The sequence below is a fragment of the Hydra vulgaris genome, chromosome 09 (genome assembly GCF_038396675.1).
Source record: "Hydra vulgaris chromosome 09, alternate assembly HydraT2T_AEP".
NCBI lineage: Eukaryota > Metazoa > Cnidaria > Hydrozoa > Anthoathecata > Hydridae > Hydra > Hydra vulgaris.
This window is the reverse complement of record NC_088928.1, coordinates 45,696,563-45,708,825: the sequence shown is the minus strand read 5'-3', so window position 1 is coordinate 45,708,825 and position 12,263 is coordinate 45,696,563. Positions and strand designations below refer to the sequence as shown.

The 12,263-nt window shown below is 25.2% G+C and overlaps 1 long non-coding RNA gene across 1 annotated transcript in view; it reads right to left on the bottom strand.

Annotated features, from left to right (window-relative positions):
• Positions 1 to 239: 239 nt before the first annotated feature.
• Positions 240 to 12,263, bottom strand: part of LOC136085113 (uncharacterized) — a 32,225-nt gene continuing 20,201 nt past the window's right edge. Inside the window, exons 3-4 of the long non-coding RNA XR_010641089.1 lie at positions 9,705 to 9,782; positions 240 to 619 (exon numbers count right to left, since the gene is read on the bottom strand). This is a non-coding gene — a long non-coding RNA (uncharacterized LOC136085113). The remainder of the gene's footprint in view (positions 620 to 9,704; positions 9,783 to 12,263) is intronic.

The window sequence follows — 12,263 nt, the reverse complement described above, 5'->3', positions numbered from 1 at the left end:
CCTAATCACCAACCATATAAATTTCTAGATTCTTCACAGCATGAAAAAAAAATTAAAAAATGCTATAATAAAAAATTAGTAAAAAGTTAAAATAAATAATATATACAAAATATATTTAAGCAGTCAAAAATATATGAAAATAAGAAAATAACAAAATAATATAAACTTAATCAACTTTTTTTTTAACTGTGTTTATCTCTCTAAGGTCAAGAGGGCCACGAGAGTCAACGAGGCTACTAATTTTTTTTTTTTTTTTTTTTTTTTTAATTTTCATAGAAACAAAAATGCCAAAAAAGACCATAAAAATACCATAAAAATACCTTGCATTTATGACATAATTTATGACTTGGAAAATTATCAAAAAAACAGTGGTTGCACAGCCAGTTTGCACCATTATGGTTTTTACTGACTTCTTCCAGTCTAATTCTTCCTACTCTGTGTCTACTTTCTCCTTCTCTGTGCATGCTCTCTTCCCCTTTTTGCATATTCCATCCATCTCTGAGGACATTTTCTCCTCTATATCTGTTTCCTGTTTTCCCATTTTCCCGTCCTCTCTGTATCCTTCTGTCTTCTCCACTTCCTCTGCCAGACTTCATTTTAATAAATGTTCAGACCTGCTCTAGAAAAACAAATAAAGTTTAAAAACAGAAAAAACAATTAAACAATAAATATAAAAGAAGTATTGTTGTTTACATAAACTCACTTGACGACATTGCACCTTATCAAACCATACTAGGTTGTTTTTAATAAACAGAATTTTGCATAATCATACCTTCATTAACATAACTAGACTTCTATTTTTTATACCAGAGAACGCAATAAAAAATTGTTTTTTTACTTTAAACACACTCCTATACAGTGTGAAAAAAAGACTCTGGTCACATATATATTACAAGACAGGTTATTTATCCTTAATATCTATACTTAAAACACCTTTTCACAGTTCAGATATAAAATTTATGCGCGTGCAGAAATGGAAGTAAATATGTAAACAAAAATTATTTTAACAAATATTATTTTTTATTTTAAGCCATAGGGGTTTTATAATGGAAAACAATGTAAATACTGAAACTATGCCATTTAGAAGTTTCAAGCATTTCAAAACATGCGCTGTCATTAATTGAAAAATATTGAGTACAATTTTTAAATGTAAAAAGATAACTTTTGTATGAAACAACTTATTAAATAGTTTTGATGTTATTCTAATAATAACTTTTTTGTTTTAGATTGCATTCATTTCCAACAGCAAAAAACAACTAGAGCTAAGAGAAAAGTGGAGAAAATTAATCAACTGATCCACTTCTACATTATGACGTTATGGTAAATTATTTGCCATAAAATCTAAAATAAGAGTATGCTCAGATCATTTTCTTTACAGAGTACCATCGTTTGAAAATTGATATCCTTCATTAAACTTAGGTTACAATGCAACTCAATCACTCAATTAATGAATGTTAATACTTCTCGACTAAAATTATGCTGTAACTCAAAAATAACAACCTTATCACAAAAATCACTGATTTCACCAACAAAAAATAACAACAAAATAGTTTCTGATGTTGCTGATGATATTAATTTTATCATGGTTTAGTCTGAAATTACATCCTTTTCAAACAATGAACCATCAAATTATGTTGAATTTAATGTTAACCGTTGTTCTATAAAAGATTATCAAGAATTAAAAAATGAAAATGATAACCTAAAATCAAAACTTCGACATGAAATAAAAAAAAATAACTTTATATGAAAAATTATCCACAACCACATTAGTTATTAGTATGAAACTAGACAAAACTGTATATAAAAATAATGTAAAAAAATCGTGTTATTGCAATTTACTTGTATACAAACATTTATTAAAAAATGATAGATCTTTTATACTGACCTTATACTGACTTTTATACTGACCTTATGTCTGTCAGGGTATTTCATGAACTACATAGTGCAATATCGCCATTAATTAAAAAAAGATGAAAGGGTGTTAAAAAAAACATCTAATACTGTTTTTCGAATATTCAAAAAAAAACCTAAACTATTTGGACCAAAACAAAAATTATGCAGTAAGTATGAACTTTTATTGATGCTAATAAAGCTAAGAATTAGGTTACTGACAACTGATCTTGCTGACAGGTTTAATATATCTTAGGATTAGCCAGTCCAATATTTTCGACATGGGTGAAAGCTTCCAGCTCACTTTTAAAGCACATGATTTTTGTTCCAAGTAAAGATGCTATAACACAGACAATACCAAATAGATTTAAAAAGTTAAACTATTCAGCCTTGCACTCAATTTTAGATGGTACAGAGTTTTTTTATTGAAACACCCAAAAATTTAGACTTACAGAAACTAACATGGAGTGATTAGAAACATCACAACACAATAAAAACAAGAGTATCTGTAGCTCTAAATTCATCAACAATTTTTGTTTCCAAAGCTTACAGTGGCTCTATTTCAGATAAAAAATTACAAATCATAACAACTATCTAGATTGCATTCCAAAATACTCTAGCATAGTGTATGATAAAGGTTTTAATATTAATACTGAATGTTCTGAACACTTCGTCTATTACACAGTTCTCCCTGGTCGGAAAGGTGCAGCTCAAATGACTTCTAAAGAAGATAAGAAAACAAAAGAAATTGCTAATTTAAGGATATTGGTTGAATAAGTTATTAAAAGATTTAAGGCATTTCAAATTCGGCAGTTAAATGTTAAAACTATTTGGCAACATATATATATATATATATATATATATATATATATATATATATATATATATATATATATATATATATATATGTATATAAATAAATATATATATATATATATAATTTATGTATGTATATATATATATATACATATATGTGCATATATATATATTTATATTATCTCTCTCACTAACACACACTCTCTCTCTCTCTCTCTCTCTCTCTCTCTCTCTCTCTTTATATATATATATATATATATATATATATATATATATATATATATATATATAAATATATATATATATATATACATATTTACATATATATATATATATATGTAGAGAGAGAGAGAGAGAGAGAGAGAGAGAGTGTGTTAGTGAGAGAGATAATATAAATATATATAAATATATATGTATATATATATATATATATATATATATATGTATATATATATATATATATAAAACTTCAAAACAAATATATAGGTTTTGAAGTAATTCTTTTTCACTAGTTTCTTAATATGTTATTTAAACTAGATTAGAAGGCTCTTCGTTTTTTATTTTTTTTGACTGGTGAAGTATTTAATATAGTTTTTTTTAAAGCTTCCTCTGTGTATTTAGATGTGACTGTCACATTTAGTTATCAAATAGGAGATATTTAGCAAGATGCTTGTACCAAAAAATTTGTAAATTTTTTAATGTATTTTGATAAAACTTATTGTTAAATAATATATTTTCTATATAGTGTCCATGATAAGTATATTCAAGATACCAACATTTTTCAAGTGAAGTAATACAAAGCTGACCTTGTATTTGAAAATAATGGGGATGATTTAACTTTAATTTTACTTCCCCATTTACACTTCCAAGCTAAATAATAAATCAGGAGAAGCAGATATGTATGGATGCTCTTTAACTATTATGGTTCCACTCTCAAATGATATAATAATTTTATGCCCCATATTTTTTAAAGCTGTGATAGCAACCATTCTTGCATGAGGCTCCATACTGACTCCGTGCATGTGCAGTATGCCGAATACACATGTCCACCAGGCTTATTAGAATCTTTTTCAATTGCAATCCATACATGATATACTGCATTATTTGTTCTTTGTGATGGTGTGACTCTGGATTTGAGAAAATATACTTTAGAAAATTTGTTGATGTTATGACGAAAAATCTCTTTCACCCATTCACATTTAAAATAATTATAAGCCTTGCCTTCTTTATACTCAGATTCAAGTCTATTTATGAGGTCTGATGATATATTATTTTGAGAAAAAAATCTATCAATGTCATTAAAATAAACTGATGGCCTATGTTTCAAACTCGTTCCCTTTAGTTCAGATAACCAACCTTCTTTCAATGTTGAAGGATCAGGCAAAATTTTACTGGCTATATTTAGTTTTTTTGTATATTCAATTTGAGATTGATTTTGAAATTCTAATTTTTTACTAACTGGAGTCTTATCTTTACTTGTTGAGAAAACCCTGAATAATATAATTTTATGAGAGACATGATTTGAAATAAGCTCATATATATATATATATATATATATATATATATATATATATATATATATATATATATATATATATACTTTAGTTATACACCAATGCTTCAAAGTCACCGTCGTTTAATTTTTTTATAAAAAAAAAATAATTTTTAAATATATTTTAGTACACAATAAAAAATATGCTATATTTTGCGAACTTTTTGTTTCCATTTGGTAAAATAATAATCTATTTCTATATGAAAAAACTATATATTTGGGTTTTATCACTTTAAATAGATAACAAATAAAATACTAATGGCGCTGTTTCATTGACATTGCTTATTTATAATTTAAAACAAATCACTGTTAAAATAATGTTTGTTTCCGTTTTTACTTCCATTTCTGCGCGCACATAAACTTTATATCAGAACTATGAAAAGGTGTATTGTTCCAAAACATTTAGAGTGTTTATATTAGAAAATTAATTTATGAATATATCATTAAGTCTGATGGGGTTTGGTGAGGTTTAATAATGAATAAATTAAAAAATACATAAATAAAATGTCTCCTTTATAATTCTTTATAAAGTTGTGTGTGATCTGGTTAATCTAAGTAAGTCAGGGATGCTCTATAGAAGTCTATACCCATCTAGAGATGGATTTTAAGATATCAAAGCATAAATATGAAGAATTGATATTGGTAATGTGTTGACTATAATTTAATGATTACACATATAACATTCAAAACACCTTTTTTTTTTGCATTAAATTAAAATCACATTGGTAACAAAATGCATGTTACGGATTCTTCTAACCATGTCAATTATTAACTTTTTTTCAACCCAGTTAAATTTATAAGCTACACCCCTTAATTTTTCTGGTGACAACTTTACGACATTTTTATTTCATCAATAAAATGTTTTTTTAAACAATATTTTTGTTAATCTTTACACCTATCCAAAAATGGTCCCAACCTCAATTTTGAGGACCAAAAAAACGACCTATTGGACATTAATCTGCAAGGTCTCTTGTATCACCAGATGTAAAAATTAAAATCTAATCTCTATAGCCTGAGGAGAAAAACACATTTAAAGTTTTGTAGCCCTTTGCGCTACTGATTGCACTTGGAGCTCCGTTGTAAATCTATTTTGTTTTTTTTTCAATTTTGGGTTATGGAGTTTTTAAAAAATATCAAAAACTCTTTACATATATGTGTTGGCTATAACCTGACAAAAAATCAGCTCTTTAACACTTGTGGTTTGTGTACAGAGACCTAAAGTATAGAGTATAGCACTAAAACCTCTTCAAAAAGAGACAACGGATGCTTAACGTTTTTATTATAACCTTATTATTGACTATGGAAGTTTCAAAGTTTAATAGAATGAAGCCTTGGCATGTATCTTTTAGGCAAAAAAAATAGTAGCAAGATATCTTTTATCTGTGAAAAGATATAGCTCCTAAAGTAGAAACCTCGCCTTTGAAAAAGCGGCCAAAACGTAGCAGTTTTTTGTAGTTTTTATGTCTTTTAAAGATTCAAAGTTACATTAAATAACTAATCTAGTAACAATATGAGGTGACTAATGGATATGGGATTCTATGGTTGTTAGACATCACATCTGTGTGTACTTTGTCTGCAAAAAGAGTGCTTTTTTTGACCTTGTTTGTACAAAAGTAGGAGCAAAAAACACATAGAGAAATTTTTTTCTAGCTGTTCTGAATTTAAAACGCATAAAAACCTCTTTTAGTTTTAGTAGTTAGGTTGGCTTTGTTGTTTTTTCTAAACATTATTGACCAAATATTGGAAATACACACAATAATAACAACTTCTTTTATTTAAATAGGAAATATATCTTTACTGAATTGAGTTTTACTAAGATATCAAACAGCAGAAAATCCCATATAACCTTAATCTCCCATTGAAAAAACACATACACACAGACATGAAATGACTTCCTTTAAAAAAAATTACTTTATAGTGTTGTTGTGATATTTATTACTTTTTCTTCAAATTGCTGTTGATATTTTTTTATTTAGTTCTTGCAAAATAAGCTATATACTTCTGAAACATTTTTTATAAACTTAATAAATATAGTTTTTAATATAAACAAAAATTTCAGACAAGAATATTTATTATCAACAAATTTTGTCTCAAGTATTTCTAGAATGAAATTCTAGAAATCATTGTTTAACTGTTAAAAAAAAAAGAATTATTTAAATAATCCAATTCAAAGATGCTTGCTGTTATAGTCAATAACACAATTCAGTAACTGGCTTCCATAACTAGGGTGATCAGGGTTTCTTTTGTACCTTGCCCATTGAGCACTGAAGATTGAATGCAAGGTTTCTGTTGATTGCTCACCAAAAATACCTAATGCCGAACCCTTTAGAGCAATAAATTCAGGAACATGGTAGAACACTGCATGGGCTTTTGGAGTGACTGAAACTGAGAGTTGAAGATATGAGTTCTTAAAGTCTTTCATATGTTGAACATGTGCAGTATTTAATGTCCTTCCAAAACAGGAGCTAACAACACTCTTAAAATGTTGGAATGTTTTTACAAAACCAAGCATGTGTTCTGCTTTTTCGCTTTCAACAATTCTTTGCAAAACATCTATGTTCTTCAAAAGCTTATGACAATCATTTCCAACAAGCTTTCCACCATGATAAGGTTGCAGTGTTCAATCAAGCAAACAGCAAGGGTGTTTGCTTGATTGAGGCTGAATGCCACAAATGATATTGGCTAACTTCATGTCACATGCAATAATGAAAGGCACATCAATTTTTCCAATTAAACTTAAAATTTTTTTTACATTTTCATAAGTTTCTGAAACATTTTCAGCAACAGCAACAAGTAGCAGACGCTTGACTCTTGTTTCTTTCCCATGTTTTACAGTCAGTAAGCTTTTGTCATTTGAGGCTGAAGTTTTTGTGACATTTCGACATCCAACATTGGAGATAACACTCACGCTGAACTTTAGAAAAGATCCTCCACCATCAATACCTAGTTTGATGAAAGGCGATGAAGTGGTTGCTCTAACACTGAGAATTGAGTTATAAAAATTTCCTAAAATCTTGCAATTAACAACATCCACCAAATCTTCAGTTTTTGTTGATGGCTTTGTAAGTGATATTTTAGAAACTTTGAATAAACCTTCAACTTTTCGACCAGCCATTGTAAAATTTTCCCTAAATTTTGTTTCAACAATTTTTGAATTTGTAGTCTTGTTTAATGTTACAGCCAGTTCTTGCATCTTTTTATTTGAAAGACCAGTATTGATTTGAACTTGAACCATGTCCAAAGTAGTTAGAGAAGCACTTGATATGCACTGAGTTCTGTAGGTACCTGGAGTAATAGTTAATGCTTTACCACTTTCTCTGCTCAACCTAAATATGCCCTGTGGAGAGGATACCTTTTGAGTTATTACAGAGGACGCAAATTTTTCAGCAGTTCTTGAATCAGCTGCTATCATTTTCTTTAAGTTTTCATACTTGGTGGTTTGTGAACAAACATGTGTTATTCCTCTTTTGACTACACTGAGACAGTTTGAGCATAGTTTATCAAAGCTACTTGATGTTTCTTTCAAATCTTGATTGGTTAAAAAAGTGAGCTTTGTAGAATGTCCTTTTAGTTTGCCAACTTGGCAAATTAAACAATTACAAGAATCTAATCATCTGGTCTTTGGTTTAACAATCACTTTGTTATAGTCATGAGGCTTGGAAAGAGGCAAGTTTCTATCACCCTTGCCATGCTTTTGTACCATCACTCTGCAGGAATTGCAAATGCCCAATGGAACTCTATCATCCTTAAAGTCAATAGAATTTCCAGAAAAAATATCTAGTATCCTTTCCTTGATGAATTCAGTAATATGTCTGTCACATTTTGAAAAACAAAAAAAGCGTACAGATTGCCGACAATCATGATGAGTTTTTCTTTTATATGGCATTTCAATGGTTAAAAAACTGATCTTTGAAAAATAATTTCAGTACAAACTTGTCTTGATAAAAAATATTTTTAATTGTTTAGGTTTTAATTACTTTGAAATTGCGGCTTTTGTAATTACTTAAAAGTAATTACTTTAAAGTTGTGGCTTTTGATTTTTAAATAGTAGCAACAAACTTGGTCAGAGCAATAAAAGATAGGAGGTCTAGGAGATACTTCAAAACAAAGAAAAAGCACAACAAGGTTATGCATTTTTGATTTATATTAAAAAAACTTAATTCTAACATTAATACTGAAACTTTTTTATAAATTATCAACTAATTTTGAATTTACAATTCAAACATAATTTTTAAAATATAAAAAAAGTTGTTATTATTGTGTGTATTTCCAATTTTTGTTTAAAAATGTTTAGAAAAAACAACAAAGCAAACCTAACTACTAAAACTAAAAGAGGTTTTTATGCGTTTTAAATTCAGAACAGCTAGAAAAAAATTTCTCTATGTGTTTTTTGCTCCTACTTTTGTACAAACAAGGTCAAAAAAAGCACTCTTTTTGCAGACAAAGTACACACAGATGTGATGTCTAACAACCATAGAATCCCATATCCATTAGTCACCTCATATTGTTACTAGATTAGTTATTTAATGTAACTTTGAATCTTTAAAAGACATAAAAACTACAAAAAACTGCTACGTTTTGGCCGCTTTTTCAAAGGCGAGGTTTCTACTTTAGGAGCTATATCTTTTCACAGATAAAAGATATCTTGCTACTATTTTTTTTGCCTAAAAGATACATGCCAAGGCTTCATTCTATTAAACTTTGAAACTTCCATAGTCAATAATAAGGTTATAATAAAAACGTTAAGCATCCGTTGTCTCTTTTTGAAGAGGTTTTAGTGCTATACTCTATACTTTAGGTCTCTGTACACAAACCACAAGTGTTAAAGAGCTGATTTTTTGTCAGGTTATAGCCAACACATATATGTAAAGAGTTTTTGATATTTTTTAAAAACTCCATAACCCAAAATTGAAAAAAAAACAAAATAGATTTACAACGGAGCTCCAAGTGCAATCAGTAGCGCAAAGGGCTACAAAACTTTAAATGTGTTTTTCTCCTCAGGCTATAGAGATTAGATTTTAATTTTTACATCTGGTGATACAAGAGACCTTGCAGATTAATGTCCAATAGGTCGTTTTTTTGGTCCTCAAAATTGAGGTTGGGACCATTTTTGGATAGGTGTGTCTTTAGTTTTAATTTTTGTATTTATTTAAAAGTACTTTTTACATGTTTATCCATTTTTTTTTAATTTTTTTTTTAGATTTATAAAATCATTTAAAAACCAATAAATTAAATTTACATGTTTTTACTTGTGATTTTTTGCAATTTTTTTTTTTTTAAATGTACCAAATGTATAAGTTGGTCATTATAATTCAAAAAATCTTTTAGAAATTTTTTAACCTTAGCCAGACTTTGTAGTTCACATTTTTTATATCCATACCTCCTCCACCTTGATGGAGGAGGTTGGTTTGATGCAAAAGACTAAAAACCAAGTTGTAAGTCATACCTTAGGCAACAGCTGCTTCATCTGCATCTTTTCCTCCTTTGTAAACTTCAAACTGAGACAAATAACCATTAGTGCTGTCTAAAACACACCATAATTTTATCCCAAACCAAGAATGACACAAATTTATACATATATATATATATATATATATATATATATATATATATATATATATATATATATATATATATATATATATATATATAAATATATATATCTATATATATTTATATATATATATATATGTGTGTATATTTATATATTCATATATATATATATATATATATATATATATATATATATATATTTATATATATATATGTGTGTGTATATTTATATATTTATATATATATGTATATATATATATATATATATATATATATATATATATATATATATATATATATATATATATATATATATATATATATATATATATATATATATATATATATATATATATATATATATATATATATATATATATATATATATATATATATATATATAGATATATAAATTAGTAGAAACATTTATGTAATTTTTAACTTCAACATCTTGTTTCATTAGTAGGTTCATCAGGAATCCTTCCTGATAACCCTAAAGCAACCTGATGAACCTACTGATGGAGAAACAAGCTGTCAAAGATCATAATTAGATAACATAATGTTACATAATGTCATTTTGCAAAAATGACATTTTGTAATTTTATTCAATTGTTACTCAATTTTAATTCTATATTCATATTTTTTTTATTCTATTTTTTATTTAATTCTAAAATAATATTTTTTTTTTATTACTTCATTTTAAATGAAGTAATAAAAAGTATTAAAAAGTATCATTTTAGATACTCATTAAAGTTTAATGAGTATCTAAAATAATATTTTTTTATATTTATTTTTTTATTTATATTAATATTATTTATATATTTCATTTATAATCTAATGATTAAATTATAAATGACAATTTTAAATAAAAAATAAGAAAAGAGCATTTTTACAAAGTTTTTGATAATGATTTTTTTTTTTGCTTTTTTACTAAATAATTTATTTTTTGAAACTTTTATATAATTTTGCTTTGTTTTAGAAATAACACAACATTGCGAAAACTTTTTTCCATAATATTAGGGACTCGTTTAATGTTGTTGGGTCTGTAACAACCCCTGAAAATATTTTTTATTCAAATAATTTTTAAATCTAGTGTTATTTTATTACATAACACTTTCTTGATGTAACACAACATTGCGAAAACTTTTTTACAAAGTAAAAAAGTTTTCGCAATGTTGTGTTACATCAAGAAAGCTAGTATTAAACACTTTGAATTTTTTTTTGTATTAAATATAATAGTTTAGATTAAAAATTTTTGTTGGCATTTAAATGCTATTAAAATCATGATGTTATTTTTAAAAATTACAACTGAAATACTAAGTTTGTGAAAATATTTGAAATGCTAAACACACTATAAAATGACTTCATATTTAAATTTTTATAAATGTCAGTTTAGAAATAAACTAAATTTAAAATGCCATCCATGAAAATGATCAATCAATAGATTTCTGAAATCAATATATTTCTTATGTAGTTATTACACTTCATGGGTATTTACCAATAGTAAATGCACTAATCTTAAGTAAAAACCATTCTGGAGTTATAACAATAACATTATGAATAATATAATAGTAATCAATAGCAGCCGAAATAGAATTAATAATAAAAATGGAAGTAATAATAATATCAACAATAACACAAATAACAATAATAATATATATATAAATATTTATATATATATATATATACATATATATATATATATACATATATATATATATATATATATATATATATATATATATATATATATATATATATATATATATATATTATATACACACACACACAATATAGCAGTATATATAATATATACATATATATATATATATTATATATATATATATATATATGTATATATATATATATATATATATATATATATATATAATAATACATAAATTTAATATAATAATAAAAATATATATATACATAATAATACATATATATATATGTAAAATAAAAATAATAACAGTAATAACAATAATAATAATAATAATAATAATAATAATGTATATATATATATATATATAATATATATATATATATATATATATATATATACACACACACACAATATAGCAGTATATATAATATATACATATATATATATATATATATATATATATATGTATATATATATATATATATATATATATATATATATATATATATATAATAATACATATATTTAATATAATAATAACAATATATATATACATAATAATACATATATATATATATGTAAAATAAAAATAATAACAGTAATAACAATAATAATAATAATAATGTATATATATATATATATATATATATATATATATATATATATATATATATATATGTATATATATATATATATATATATATATATATATATATATATGTATGTATATTATACTAATAATAGTAATAATAGTATTAATAGCCATAATCATAGGAGAAAAAAAAT